This window comes from Schistocerca piceifrons, chromosome 8, assembly GCF_021461385.2.
Source record: "Schistocerca piceifrons isolate TAMUIC-IGC-003096 chromosome 8, iqSchPice1.1, whole genome shotgun sequence".
NCBI classification, from domain to species: domain Eukaryota; kingdom Metazoa; phylum Arthropoda; class Insecta; order Orthoptera; family Acrididae; genus Schistocerca; species Schistocerca piceifrons.
The window spans coordinates 159,363,113-159,379,542 of NC_060145.1; the positions used below are offsets into that span (position 1 = coordinate 159,363,113).

At 43.2% G+C, this 16,430-nt stretch overlaps 1 protein-coding gene and 1 non-coding gene across 2 annotated transcripts in view; both read left to right on the top strand.

The window, feature by feature from the left end:
• Positions 1 to 16,430, top strand: part of LOC124712154 — a 1,187,639-nt gene that overhangs the window by 178,486 nt on the left and 992,723 nt on the right. The window lies entirely within an intron of this gene.
• On the top strand, positions 11,387 to 11,459 carry Trnak-uuu. Its single transcript has one exon. It is a non-coding gene; the product is annotated as a tRNA-Lys (tRNA).

The window sequence follows — 16,430 nt, forward strand, 5'->3', positions numbered from 1 at the left end:
ATCAGCATATCCATAGAGCAAGCAGTGTAGTACTCCGCGATGGAATTTAGAAAGGTAGTTAAGTTTCAGGAAGACTGAATAAAAACTTCGAAAGGTCAAAAATTCTTCTGGGTTTGGGACGTCGGAATTTTATAGTTGACAATGCGATCCCAAACCCAGAAGAATTTTATTGACTGCGACAACGGCCGCGGAAGCATACGTTTAAGAAAAACTTCGAAATTTGCCGAAACCATTGTTTTTGTGTCAGAGATCCCAAAGGACTTATAAGATCGATCGAACGGTGTGGGCAGTTTCTTGAAAAGAGGTTGCAAGATGAACGTCAACCAAAATTAAACAGAAGTAGTGGAGGACAGTGTTAAGTACGGTGACACAGAGGGAATTAGAGAGGCCACTAACGAAGAAAGGAAGTCCAGACTATTAAAAATTAAAATATATCTAGCAAGTGCAGGGATTGCCAGCAGCGATTTTTTCCTTATTTTGACAGGTTTCACTCTATCAGCGCATCTTCAGAAATTACGTAGCCGAGCGTCCGACATTTGTACAGTGTGACCATCGGCTGAACAATTGGCTCTGAGCACTATGGGACTTAACATCTGTGGTCATCAGTCCCCTAGAACTTAGAACTACTTAAACTTAACTAACCTAAGAACATCACACACATCCATACCCGAGGCAGGATTCGAACCTGCGACTGTAGCGGTCACGCGGTTCCAGACTGAAGCGCCTAGAACCGCACGGCCACACCGGCTGGCGGCTGAGCAATTCACACTTATCAAAGCAATCTTCACAAATTCAAATTCCAAGAAGCTGCATCCTCGGCATTTACATCTCTGTCAAGACCACACAGCTGCGTAACCAACATCCGAATCCTTCGCTTACTTCTCACTGAATGCCCCCGGCAATGCTACTGATGACCAAAGATCACATTGCTTGTACTCAGCACCTCTGTGGTGTAACGCATTGACTACTGGAAAGTTCTGTTTGAAAAATACCCATTGTACAAATATGAAGTGTGACACATCGAATAAAAACAGAATTCTCATTACTTTGATTGAATACCAAAATAAGTTAGTAACTTTACAACAAGCCGTGTAAGTCTTCGACTCTTTCACATTGGATATCAATATCAGTGAATTTTGTCATTGGTACCCTTTTCACCCTGAAGTTTAGTCCCACTTATGAAGCATTTCTTTCATTTGTTTCTTCCATTACAGGTTAAACAGTAGAGGAGAAATGGAGCACCACTCCCTTACACTGTTACTATTCCAACTGCTTTTATCTTGGTTTTCATTTTTTTTAAATCTTACGAGTCTTGATTCTTTGTTTTGAAGTACGAACTGCTAGAACATACATTTTAGTCGTCAAATTAGGCACGCTCTAACAGCTACTATGCTGAACTTTGCGTCTGGAAAACGGTTGCAGTGTAAGCTAATGGCAACTGTAGGCAGGTAGTTAGCGAACATTGCACAATGGCAAAATAAAGATAGAAAGTACCAATTGTACAAAATGTGTCGGCTTAAACGTGCACCCGTTTGCCTGTGAAAGTATCACGTTTCATTTTACTCCACAGTGCAAAAGATTCAGTGACAATTGTTTTTAGAGCCTTTGCTCTGTCGACTCTCCCGTGTACACAAGGAACCGTAACCGTTATTTTTCGACGATAGCGAAAGGAATCGTATCCAGTCTTGTGAAAGTAGGTTAGTGTTAGGTATAGGGAAGTAAGAGAAACCGTTGATGACGTGTGTCATGGCGATTAGGGACGGTAACGGCAGTGGTTGCTTCCGTAAGCGTGTTACTTCCTTGGCAACTCGTTCGACTCCACAAGTCGAGGAATGCACCACAGGTAAACTTGCAGTGGCACTGGCGGATGAAATTATCTTACAGCATGTACTGCCTACACCTGCTAGGTAGCGCCTCAGTGATTCGTCTCGGTCGAAATTAACACACGCTTCACTGTGGGAATGGAATGTTAACCATGTTTTGTCTTCAGTAGCGATGATAACCCAACTTCGTTATGTACATGCAAGTCGCGACATCCACAATGATTTAGTCTCCTCTACGCTTGATGGGCCTCTACGAGGGTGAGGGGGGGGGGGGGGGGGGGAGGGTTGTATACTTCGTCGCCAAACGTGATCAGACATGGCCTGTTGCACACGCTTGGTCTCACACAAAGAAAAAGAAAACTAAATAATAGCTAAAACTTTTCGTGTCATCACATATGCAATTGCTTTCCCATAGAAGTATTTCCGTTCATTTGAAATTTTGAAATACGTTAAACTTTTTACTATCTGCCTTTTTTTTCCATCAGTCTTCTGACTGGTTTGATACGGCCCGCCACGAATTTCTTTCCTGCGACAACCTCTTCATTTCAGAGCAGCACTTCAGCACTTTCAACCTACGTCTTCAGTTATCTCCTAGATGTATTTCCAATCTCTGTCTTTTGCAGGAAAAGGCGGAGAGACTCTTGCTGTGGTCTCCTCTCAAAACAAGCAGTTTTTGCGCTCTACAGCACCCTCTAGTACCATGGAAGTCAGTCCCCGATGTCTTAAAATATGTCCTATCATTCTGTGCCTTCTCCTTGTCGGTGTTTTCCACATGTTCCTTTACGATTCTGCGCAGAACCTACTCATCACTTACCTTATCAGTCCACCTAATTTTCAATATTCATCTGTAGCACCATATCTAAAATGCTTCGATTCTCTTCTATTTCGGTTTTCTCACAGTCCATGTCTCACTACTATACAATGCTGTGCTCCAAACGTATATTCTCAGAAATATCTTCCTTAAATTAAGGCCTACGTTTAATACTAGTGGACTTCCTTCCATTGACTCTCAATCCGTATTCTTTACTCATTAGACTGTCTATTCTATCCAGCAGATCATGTAATTCTTCACTTTCACTCACGATGGTAATGTCATCAGCGAATCTTATCATTGATACCGTTTCACCTTGAATTTTAATCCCACTCCTGAACCATTCTTTTACTGTCATCGTTGCTTCTTTGATGTACAGATTTAACAGTAGAGGCAAAAGACGACAGCCTCGTCTTAGATCCTTTTTAATCCAAGCATTTCGTTCTTGGTCGTCCACTCTTATTATTCCTTCTTGGGTCTTGTACATGTTGCATATTACCCGTCTCTCCCTGTAACTCACCCGTAACTTTCGCAGAATTTCCAACAATCTTGTAACATTTTACATTGTCGAACGCTTTTTCCAGGTCGACAAATCCTATGAACCTGTCTTGATTTTTCTTTAGTCTTGCTTCTACTATCAACCGCAATGTCAGAATTGCCTCTCTGTTGCCTTTACCTTGCCTAACCCAAACTGACCGTCGTCTAACACATCGTCATTTTTCTTTTCCAGTGTTCTGTATATTATTCTTGTCAGCAACTTGGATGCATCTGCTGTTAAGCTGTTTGTGCGATTATTCTCGCAACTTGTCCGCTCTTGCAGTCTTCGAAATTGATGAAACCTTTCTTGTAGTCAGACGGTATGTTCCCAGAATCATGCATTCTACACACCAACGTGAATAGTCGTTTTGTTGCCAATTTTCCTAATGATTTTAGAAATTCTGATGGAATGTTATCGATCCCTTCTGCCTCATTTGATCTTAAATCCTCCAAAGCTCGATTGAATTCTGATTCTAATACTGGATTCCCCATCTCTTCTAAATCGACTCCTGTTTCTTCTTCTATCACATCAGACAAATCTTCCCCCTCATAGTTGCTTTCATTGCACTCTTTCCAACTACCCGCTCTCTCCTCTGCATTTAACAATCGAATTCCGGTTGATCTACGTAATCTGTTACATCCATTCGTTATATTCCTTGTTCTTTTATCATAAGAGCTGGCCGTTGTTACCCCAAAACGGAATGTCTCCTCGCTTAGTATTACAATTTAGTATTCGGGCTTTTCAGGAAGTCGTCAATTTTTCTCTCTGAATTCTCTTTCTTTCTTCACTCTATTTTGTTCCTGTTGTCTTCAAATTTTTGTTTTACAACTGCACTTCGCATCTGTAAAATCTTGCCTGTACAAGCTTCTGTCTCAAACTTGCGAGGAGCCGGCCACTGTGACAGAGTGGTTGTAGGCGCTTCTGTCTGGAACCGCGCGACCGCTACGGTCGCAGGTTCGAATCCTGCCTCGGGCATGGATGTGTGTGGTGTCCTTAGGTTAGTTAGGTTTAAGTAGTTCTAAGTCTACGGGACTGATGACCTCAGATGTTACGTCTCATAGTGCTCAGAGCCATTTGAACCATTTTTGAATTTCCGAGGAATTTATCTAAAATCCTAGATGGCTCAAATGGTTCAAATGGCTCTGAGCACTATGGGACTCAACATCTGAGGTCATCAGTCCCCTAGAACTTAGAACTACTTAAACCTAACTAACCTAGGACATCACACACATCCATGCCCGAGGCAGGATTCGAACCTGCGACCGTAGCGGTCACGCGGTTCCACACTGAAGCGCTTAGAACCGCACGGCCACACCGGCCGGCTAAAATCCTAGATCTTATTTAACTTACTGAACCCTGAATATAGCTTTCAGACTTTCCGTGCATATTAAAAGTTTGCGGATAAAAGTCTGCAGTTGTGTCAACAAATTATTAATCTTCGTTTTCGGATACTTGCCACGAGATTGCATAATATTTCTATTGTTCTCTGGTATTTTAATCTGTAGTCATCTTCCGTCTGTTTGGGTTACGAATGTTTCTCGCTATTTTGCTTTTGTCTTAACAGCGTGAATTCCTTCTCGCCATATCTGTGAAGTTTGAGATTTTCGCTAACAAGCAGGGCTTCTGTGTTCACAATTGTTGTAGTATGTGATTCCTGTATGTGAGGAGAGTTCGTTTTGTACATGCGGTGAGCATGTATGAAATTTTTGCTAACAAAATTCCATGTCAAAGATAAGTAATTAGTTCGGACTTATAGACACTATATTAAAATCAACATCTTGAAATCTATGTCGTTTGTCAATTGCAGTACTGTATGTCTCCAGGATTTCAAAGCGCTAGTGATTTTTAAAAAAAGTACACAAAATATTGTTTTCCGCTCCATATTGGTAGTCAAATGGTAAAGACTGTATGTCTGCAAACTTAATATAGAAGTTACTCCGGAAAAGGTAAGAAATAATTAATTTTTGGCTGAAGGTGCAGATAAACGTCACGGATTAATATGTGGACATAGACTTATGCATCTCCGCAACCTTAAAATATGGTACAGTAAATACGCTCTTCTATATATTGTAATGTCGTTCGCTGGATGTAGAGGGCGTCCCACCAAAGAGTCACCAGGCGCGTTTTCTCTGTTATTTCGGCAGATATTCGCAGTGTGTAGCTGGAGTCACCCCAGACAGTTGCTGCTCATCACGTCTTTCACTTGACGCCCATTGTCCGTTACAAACAGAATTACTATTGAAATGGAATTTTACGTGGCCATTCGATAGAACGGACCCACACTAGTCTAGTGTGATATTCTTTCTGTCGATATGAATTAACAGAGACATTGGAAAAGAAATGAGCTTTTGGCGTGATTCGCTGGGAGGCCCCTTGCGGGGCAGGTCTGCCGCCGTGGTGCAGATCTTATTACAGTCGACGCCACATTGGGCTACCTGCGCGCCGGATAGGGATGAAATGATGATGAAGACAACACAACACCCAGTCCCTGATCAGAGAAAATTCCCCGACCCAGCCGGGAGTCTAACCCGGGCCCGTTGGACGGAAATCCGTCACGCTGACCACTCAGCTATCGGGGCGGAAAACAGAGACATTAAAACACGGAGAATAACGAACATTCCAGCCGCGACTGAGCAGCACGTTTCTTCAGGGCGGCAGCAGTCGGCGCGGGCCGGGGCGGTGCTGTGCTGTCTGTGCTGCAGTAGTGGTTATTCCTCATGTTTCACTGTCTCTGATAGTACATACCGGGAAAGCGAACATCGCTCTATACTAATGTGGGACCACTCTATCGAATGGGCGCGTCAACTTCCACGTCAAAAATCAGTTTGTTGGCAATGGGCAACAAAGAGGAGCCTTCCGTCGACACTGCGGGTCGCGTGAAAGACGTGATGAACAGTAACTGTCTGGGGTGACTCCAGTTACACACTGTGTTATACAAACTGCGGCAACTGCAGTGCTATGAATACGTTAAATTTTGCGATGTTTGTTTATGCGAGGTGTAGCCACTAGCAACAACTATTCCATTCTGCCTGGCCAACTAAGTACCACGTCAATTCAACAGTCCCTTTTTTCGAGCTTTAAATGCCGCGCAATTCTCCTACATTCGTTCTTTTTTTCCCTTGGGTCCACGCTTGCCTTGTCTTCAGTTTCGGATTTTCCTGGAAACCTTTGCGTGTTGCTAGTCTTTCTTCAAGCAGAGCACGGCTTTTGGATATCTTCGGGAGAAATTTCCACATATTTTTCAACTTCTGCGAACCATGCCCTTATTATTATTATTATCATTATTATTACTTCTTTCCTTTCTCAGACGTTATGTCTGGTTAAAAATGGAAAGTCACGCGGGCCTTGATCAAGCGTGACTTCCTTTTAACTCTACGGTATATGTTATATAGCATTTAGGAACTTTCGGGTAATTGAACATGTACCAATAATTACAGATTTCTGTAGTTGTATGTATACGTTTGGATGTAGTTGTATTTCGTTGATGTACTGCTGGATATTGTGTGGTATGACTCCTGTAGTTGATAGTACAATTGGTATAATGTCAACTTTATCTTGATGCCACATGTCCTTGACTTCCTCAGCCAGTTGCAGGTATTTTTCAATTTTTTCTCCTGTTTTCTTCTGTATATTTGTTGTATTGGGTATGGATATTTCTTCTTTTTATTGGTGAGTATGATGTGAGGTTTGTTATGTGGTGTTGTTTTACCTGTTATAATGGTTCTTTTCCAGTATAATTTGTACTCATCATTCTCCAGTACATTTTGTGGTGCATACTTGTATGCACACGGACCGTTATTTGCACCGGGATTCGAACCACCACCCACAACAGAAGCGGGGTGTTATCAAGACGTTAGCGGACAGAGCTAGAAATATTTGTGAACCTGAGTTGCTCGACGCTGAGATGGAACATCTCCACAATGCACTAACGAAGAACGGATATTCGTCCGCCGAAATAAAACGTGCGTTGAGGCAGCCACACAGAAATCATGCTGACGTACAGGCTACTGCAAAATCTAAGGTTTTCCTGCCGTTTGTTAAAAATGTAACGGAAAGAATAGGGAGGATCTTGACGAAGCGGAATATTACCGTAATTTACAAGCCCACCAGGAAGATACAGGAATATCTTAAGCCTGCCAAGGACGCTCGCAAACCTTTGGAAAAAGCTGGAGTGTATAGGATCCCATGCAGCTGTGGTGATGTTTATGTGGGCACCACTAAAAGAACTGTTTCTAAACGTTTGGAAGAGCACAAGGGAAATTGTAGAAGAGGAGAAACGGAACGATCAGCTGTTGCGGAGCATGCTTTCCAGCCAAGGAACCACAATATTCGTTTCGAGGAGACGCAAGTACTAGCGGCCACAAGCGGATACTACGAAAGGCTCTACAGGGAGGCAATCGAAATCGCTAAACACCCAAATAATTTCAACCGAAAGGAGGAGGGCGAGAAATGAAACGGTATATGGATGCCGGTGTTAAAGAAGATGTGTACCACCCGTCCACTACTGGGGTGATGGCAACGGCGATCGACGGCGACGGACAGCGGCCAATTGCACTGACGTTTTCAAAACACGTGACGTCACACTGCGGCGCGGGAGCGCGCGGACACGGAATTTAGCGGCAGTCAGTAGCGAGCCAGTGGGTGTGTTGGACCTTCCATTGACCTACGGACCCCCTTGAAGATGTCTCCCGCAGTCGGAGACGAAACGTTGGGAATCACCACAGAATTCATCAACCGACCACGGCATAACAGCCCGGATAATTATAATGGACATTATATTTCCGGCCGTGAAAGTCTACATTTTAGTAAAGTGTTTGAAGTCACGCCGGTACGTTCTGTTGCTGTGTGTTTCCATTCCATGATTAATGTGATTTGAGGAGAAGTAATAAAATGAGCTCTAACATGGAAAGTAAACGTTTCCGGACAATGTCCACATAACGTATGTTCTTTCTTTGTGTGCGAGGAATATTTCCTGAACGTTTGGCCGTACCTTTTTGTAACACCCTGTATAGTGATTGCTAAAGCTACGGTATTGTGTGTCACTATAGACAATGTTAAATCAGCAGGCCAGTGAAGTCGCAATGAATGCTAGAAATCTCGGAGAATTCTGTAATGAGTAAAAACCCTGTACTCAGATTCCAGCAGGGGGCGAGGGCCTCCTCCTGCCCCCTTGCGGACGCCTGTGGATGGAGCGACGCTACGAGTGTCGTGACACCCGGTGCGAGAAGTTGGAGCGCGCGCCGGAGAGGAGTGTAAAACCAGATTGTAATTAAGATACAGGCGCCACCTGTGTAACGGCCGTGTAAATGTGCTGAGCGCGCCCAGATAGTCGTTTAATTTCCTTTAATTTGCGGCTCGAAGAGCGGCGCTCGGCGATGGTTCGCTCCGCGGTGCTGCGCTGCCCGCCTTATCGCGGGTTCGAACTTCGCCGCATGCAAACGGCTCCTTACCGTAACGACAGTGTCGCACGACGGGCGCACATCCTGTCCCACGGGACGTGCGGCCGTGATCCGCTGCAGGCGTTCAACGCACCGCGGCCGCTGGCACATGCCGTACGCTCCAGTTCGTCCTGGAAGCTGCCGGCGTGATTCGTAGGAGTGAAAAAAGTGTTCGCGACTGGAATTTTTGTGGGAAAAACAAGCAGTTTGTAATTGGCCTTGGCACAAGTACGCCATCGGGACGAGAAGTCATCGGGCCTGCCTACGGCGCCAAAGATTACGTCACTATCTGCGATGGAGAGGTGATAGTAGCCACCTCTCCAAACGGGATTATGCAAACAACTCAGCTAGCCGCTCAGAAATCGTGCACTCTTCAGTGCACCAAAGAGAGTTTCACCGAAGACTGTGACATCTTGCCTAAGATATGAAGTTCAACCCAAGAATGTGAAACCTTTCCTGTGATATGAATACAGTCACTAGAATATTTTGGATTACTTCAAGATGTTCAAAGTGCCAAACTGCATTTGTCGTGTACCTGCAAGAAACTTTGTAATGGATTAAGCACATCAGAACATGCCAAGCCAAATGACTGCTTCCATGAAGGCCAGAACTGGACCAAGGTGCTGCTGACTTCGTCAATTTGTGAAGCTGTTTCTGAAATTTTAATCATTTGTATGTCTGTGCATTTAAACCATATCTACCGATTTCCATCCCATTTGGACAATTCCTTCATGGTGCGTCTTTCCTGTGTCTTAGAGTGTTCTTGTTCTCTGTAGCGTCAGTGAAGGCCGCTCTCGGCTTCATAGTGTGCTGTCCCATTCTGTCTTCAGAATTCACCCCGTTTTTATTACTCCTAAATCTTTTTGCTATTGGTCTTGTTAATTCCTTCAACCAAACGAATCAGGACCCCTTGTGAGTAGCGTAGTTCCAACCACCGTACGCGGTCCTATACTGGAGAGGAAATTTGTCTAAAATCTCAAAAGGCTTTTCATATCTATCGCGGCCGCGAAGTCGGGCGAGTTGTTTTCGTTTACTTCGCCTGAGATTACGTGGTCTGTGCCACACGGCTAGGGTGTAGCACACTGTCCACCGATCTCGCTGTGGAACCCGTGGAGCCGCCCCTCTCGTAGGGATGCTTGAGGAGGTGCAGTCGCCTGACCTACCACCACCGCAGGGGGTAGGCGCCGCGACGCCGCCGACTGACGTCAGCGCACCGTTGCCGGATGTGCAGGCAGCGGCGCAGAGCGTTGGCAAAGGCCACGCCTTCTGCGGCCCACGCCTCACGTCTCTCCGGGCCGTGCAACACGGCGAGCAAGTCGCGCTTCGCCAGAGGTAGGCTGTCGACCCTGAACTACCGAAAGCACCGGTAGATGTCTCTGCGGTCAGTGTATAGTCAAGGCTAGTTTTCACGGTGGCATTAAATTCTGAAACTTGTTTCAGGAAACGTGCATGACTGTAGAATAAAAAAGAGTTCCGTAGTTTTGTGAATGCAAGTTTTGGCAGCTGCAGCAGTAGTAGTGGAGTAAATTCTTGTCTTCCTGAAATCTATAGATAGACAAGAAGAGAAATAGAAAACGTGTTTGGATTCCTGTCTGGATAACACCAAGACGTCAAGTCGATTTCCAGCGACTTTGTTGCAGGAAATTACAACGGAAGACGTGAAAAGTTCAGCCACCTGAGAATATAACCAGAACACTTCACGTCTCTAGTTAGCAGAGTTAACGACGTGATAAGGAAGGGCGATAATATAATGCATGAAGCCAGCCGAAGTGGTCGCGCGGTTCTGGCGCTGCAGTCTGGAACCGCGAGACCGCTACGGTCGCAGGTTCGAATCCTGCCTCGGGCATGGATGTGTGTGATGTCCTTAGGTTAGTTAGGTTTAACTAGTTCTAAGTTCTAGGGGACTAATGACCTCAGCAGTGAGTCCCATAGTGCTCAGAGCCATTTTTTTTTTTTTTTTATAATGCGTGAAGCATTGTCGCCGAAAGTGAAACTACAGATCATACATCGGTTTTCGGTGCAGTGGGACTCGCATTCGTCTCTGCGCTAGATGCTGTCTGTTCCACAGCTAAATGATTTACTTGCTTGTATATTTTGTAATTTTTGGATTTGGTTCTGTGGGAATTAAAACCGTCAGTTCATCCGTGTGTACGATTGGCTCAAGCGCAGCAGAGTGTCACCGCTTGTTTTTACAATCTGAACCACTGAAAACACAGTAAGACCTATAGCAGAGATATTCTGTAACCGGATAAGAATTTGAAAGCTGTTGCAAGAATCTCATGCTTTGTCACTACACGAAGATAGTAAAAGCTGCTCTCCATATAATCTTACTAGAATTCCTAATGTTGGAGTTTGCAGCCGAATAGCTGTTGTCAATTGACACGTTGTTTTGACAGCATCTCTGGCTGTCTTTTTCAAGCTTCGCGAGCGCAGTGTTCACGTTTAAGAGTAGTTAGGTTCCTTTCCTGTAAGAGTGAACTGACGTGACAGCTACAACCCTTTTACATTCTTGGCCTTAATGCCTCATTACTTTCCCGTTTTTTTCCTTTCTTTTCTTTTTTTTTTACATTCTGCAGACAAAACATTTAAGTACCTTAGGAGAAATATTCCGCGGCCAGCTCGGCACGTTTCGCCTGCTGCCGGCTAGAAGATGACTTCATTCTGAACGCTTGCTCCCGCAATAACGGACACGACGGCGATCGCAACCTACGTCACTGAGTCAGCACTAACGCACGACTGCTCAGAATAACGTGTTCTGGGAACGGGGCTGATCAGAGCCCGGATAGCTCAGTCGGTAGAGCATTAGGCTTTTAACCTAAGGGTCCAGGGTTCAAGTCCCTGTTCGGGCGAAACATTTTAGGTGCTCAATTTCCTCGATTAACAAATTATAATAATATGATGACATTCTAATAATTTATTGAAAGTAGCTCTCGAGAAAGCGGCTGCATAACTGAAATCAACGTTTGATAAAAACACAGAAGAAAGAAGGTGACGAAGAATGAAGCAACGAGCCTAAGCACAAAAAGAAGAGGTCGAATCAGGAGAAAAAGCGGAAGCATTTGCATGATGAAACCTGAAACCTAGACGAGAAATCCTGAAGACCTCAAGGTAGAAGCCTGTTAAGACCCTTTTCAGCCTATTTTTGCATATTTGTATAGGTGTGAAGTCCGCATTATACAGAGACAGCGCATCATAAAGCTTTATTGGTGAAAAAAAATGCTGACTGAAAATATAGTTTGATGACCATAGAACCCTTGCGATGATCCTAGAACTCTTGGTATTTGTTCACTACGTCAGTTAAAACTACATTTACCCCTCAGACCGAATATTGCGTGCATATTTATGTGAATAAGTACCTTCTGTGTCTCGTTAAAGGGTGATGACATGGAAAAAACGTATCAAAGTTCCACGAGAACATTATCTTAAGAACACATGATAAAAATTTCAACGATCTGCCTTGAACAGAAACTGTAGAAGTGGCCATCCCCAAAATTCGTACTTTTCGTACCCAAAAATCATGGTTTCTCAGGGATTCCTCAGGGACCGCCCATAAACAAATGGTGATTTTATGAGGCGCCTGAGATCCAGCCGAGACCACACCTAACGCAAAATAATTAACCGATTTGCTCAATTTACCTGGGTTGGAGAAAGTGTAGTAATGTTTAAGCTTTGACCCTATATTGTATAATAGCTACTGTTTGTCCCTTCCTCCGGTAGCTATATACACAGTCGCTAGTCCAAGGGCTAGCCAAAACACTTACTCCCTCAAAAACCGCATTTTCGCACGCGGCGTTTTGGAACATACCGGTACCGTGATTGTGCATGGCTCGAGAAAGTAGAGCATTATACCACTATAAGAACTGTACCAATCAGCCATATGTATGGTTAACGTTATTTAATCAACCATATTTATCATGGATGACATAGGGCAGAGCATTATATTCGAATCTAGGACATAGGTGATTACTTTAGTGGGATGGGATGATGAAGTGCAGGTCGGTTCTGCTGTCCTCCGCCTATTTTCAATTGATTCGTGGTAGCTTTCTGCTCAAGGAATTTCTAGGAAACGTACTTAATAGTGCAGTTATTCCAGTTGAAGATCCCAGATATAACTCAAGTGATACTTTCCCCGAAGGTCTGATGACATCAAGGTAACAAATTCTACTTCCAGACAACTACTCCTGACAAGTTTACAGTTAACCACCGCTCTAGAAATGGTTGTGGTTTAGGAATAATGGAAATATTTTTGCTCTTTACTTTTCGTCCTCTGTAGCATTAAAAGTAGTATTTGCGGACCAGGATATAATCTGAAATTCAAGGAAGAGAGGAAGGCAGGAAGGGAGAGAAGGTAATTCATCGCCCTGAACACGACTGGATCAATAGAGACGGAGCACAAGATCGAATTGAGAAAGAATAAGATACCGGCCATTTTCATTTGAAGGAACCATCCCGGCATTTACGATAACAATGTATAAAAATGGCCCAAAAACATAAAACTGAATGGCAGGACTGATATCCAAACTGTTGTTTTCCCGAATACAAAGCCAGTGTCTCAGCACTGCTCCTCTGTGTCATCAGAATGACCTCGTTAACTGTTGTAGAAAAACTGCTAATTCTTTTTGGTGGAGTGGGGTTGACAGGCAGTTTCCTTCAGTCTTCGGACTGGTTTGATGCGGGCCGCCAATAATTCCTCTCCTTTGTCAACCTCAGGATCACTTGCATGGTATGACTACAATTACTTGTAGCATATATTCCAGTCTTTGTCTGACCATACAGTTTTTACCTTCCACAGTTCCCTCTAGTGGTGGAGGTTATTCTCCTAAGTCTCAACACATGTCCCTTCATCCAGTCCCCTATTCTCATCAGTGTTTCCTACATCCTTTCTTCGCCGATTCTGCGAATAACCTCCTCAACCTTATCAGTCCACGTATCTTCAACGTCCTCCTCGAGCGACACATCTGAAACCCATCGATTCTCTTCTTTTCCAGTTTTCCCACAGTCCATCATTCACTACCACGCAACTATGTGCTCGGAAATTTCTTCCTCGCATTGAACGCAATGTTACCAGTCGACATCTTTTGGCCAGAAATGCCCTCTTTGCCTGTGCTAGCCTGCTTCTTACGCCTTCCTTTCTTCTTCCGTAATGGTAGCAGAATTCCTTCACTTCATTTATTTCTTGGTCCATAATATTAACATTGAGTTTATAGATAATCTAATTTCTGTTATTCTTCACTTCTTATGTCTTTCTTCGGCTTACTCTCAGTTCCTATTCTGTACCCTTTAGACTATTCTTTCCATTCACCAAGTCCTACAATTCTTCCTTACTTTCATTGAGGATAATGTCATCAGTCGATCCCATCATTGATATCCTTCCGCCCTGAACTTTAATCCCGCTTCTGAATCTTTCTTTTATTTCTATCATTGTTTTTTCTGTGTGTGGATAGAACAGCCGGGACGAAAGAGTTCATTCCTGTATTATAACCTTTCTAACTCGAGCACTTCGTTCTTAGTCTTCCATTCTTATTTTCCCCTCTTGGTTTACGTAGGTATTGTATATTTCCGTATAGCTTGTAAGGTTCTTTTAAAAAGTTTGTGTATTTGTTTGTGAATGAATATGAAACGCGTAATGTTTGTTTCATGCAAATTTATTGTGTGAGGGGCCGCGCGGGATTAGTCGAGCGGTCCCCTCGAGTGAAAAGTTTCCATTCTTTATGCCGGCACGGTAGCTCAGCGTGTTCGGTCAGAGGGTTAGCTGCTCTCTGTAATAAAAAAAACTGAGTCAATCGATCCACAACGAATATAAACGGATGTCTTACGACGTCCGCCTCGAGCAGATGCAACGAACAAAAGCAAACAAAATGAGATTAAAAAAAAAAAAAGGAAAAGCGGTCTCAAGCGCTGCAGTCGTGGACTGTGCGGCTGATCCCGGCGGAGGTTCGAGTCCTCCCTCGGGCATGGATGTGTGTGTTTGTCCTTAGGATAATTTAGGTTAAGTAGTGTGTAAGCTTAGGGACTGATGACCTTAGCAGTTAAGTCCCATAAGATTTCATACACATTTGAACACTTTTTTATTGTGTGATGTGTTGTTGAGCGGATGGTGTGCTTAATCAGTTTTACTGTAATCCAAAAAAATTAAACAACTTAATATCTAGAAAACCAGTATGCAATGCCTATAATGAAATCAATCCCTCCGAAATTTATCCCGTCTCGTGAGCTCCGATTTCTATGGACCTGTACAACGGACAAAATTCCCTGTGCAAATAAACAATGAAATAAATTTTCCTTAGCTCAACAGTTGCAACGGATGTAATCTTGGTATTCTGTCCTCTCCATAGTAGGCACAGAAAATATTCAATCTTGGCACGGCCGTAAAATAGCTTCGTACAAATAACATCAGTAGATTAGTTGGTAAATGAATAACCTCGCAAATATTCAGTGAAAATACTGGATATTGGCTCAGCGCTGTGCAATGCTCACAGCACTGGAGCTGTTACAAACGTTAATATTTTTCTGATTCTGGCACATTAATATTTTTCTGATTCTGACTGAAAAATCATTTCTTTTAGAAAATATTCATTGGATTCAAATAAACACGACATGGAAGAGGATGAGGCACTGATAAGGCGATATCCTAAGACCAAATGCTTCAGTTTGAAAATTGTAATCAAAATAAAGTTTCACCTTCACAAAATCTGATATGAAATGCTTTACATTAACTTCAGAATCTGTGAACTACTCAACTGTTCTACAATTCACACTGTCGTAATTAGAAACACTTGGATTGCTACATGACAAAAAGTCTGACTTCGTTTGACAAAATAAATTCCAAAATTTTACTTCTCTGTATCACAACTACAAAACACACAATATATTATAAATCGGGTATACCTAATCAACCTGTACATTAAATCTGATCCTGCCGCGGTGGTCTAGCGGTTCTAGGCTCTCAGTCCGGAACCGCGCGACTGCTACGGTCGCAGGTTCGAATCCTGCCTCGGGCAGGGATGTGTGTGATGTCCTTAGGTTATTTAGGTTTAAGTAGTTGTAAGTTCTAGGGACTGATGACCACAGATGTTAAGTCCCATAGTGCTCAGAGCCATTTGAACCATTAAATCTGATGGAAAATACTTGGCTCCTACATTCAAGGGTCATATACTGTAAAAATCAGCGAAATCCACATTGCGTTGCTGCATACTTAAAACTAAATGTACAAAATTTCATCGCCTTGCTGATTTCTTCCACTTGCTTTACCTTAGAGTTACAGTATGAATTCATTACGCTTCTCTAATTGCCATGGACAATGGTCAATATTGTTAACTATCAGTATCACTTCAATTCTCGATAATCTTATTTATAGAAATAACTACGACCTAACATTTAAGGGCTCTGTGTGAGCACAAACAACACCGTTCATCACTTCATTTTATAAAAACTGTATTGTACTGTGTCCATAGCCCAAAAACTAAATTCTCACAGCTAGCCACTAGCTTTTAAGTCTTACATCCTATCTATAACAGAGTGTAACGACAACTGCTACTGTCTCCGCGCGCCCCTACTTACAATCGATTCTGTCACTCGGACAGCATCTTTGGCTCATTGGTATCAAAAATACAATCTCTTCTACATATGACAATCGTTTCAGGTCATTTTTCATGAATTACGTACAAGTGGACCCCACACAAGCTTACACTTAATTTTTGAGAATTTGGATGTTACACCACTTTACACTGTCGAAAGCTTTTTGCCTTTTTTTTGTTGTCAAATCCAGCGAAGGTGTCTTGATTTTTCTTACGTCTTGGTTAGATTATCATACTTGATGT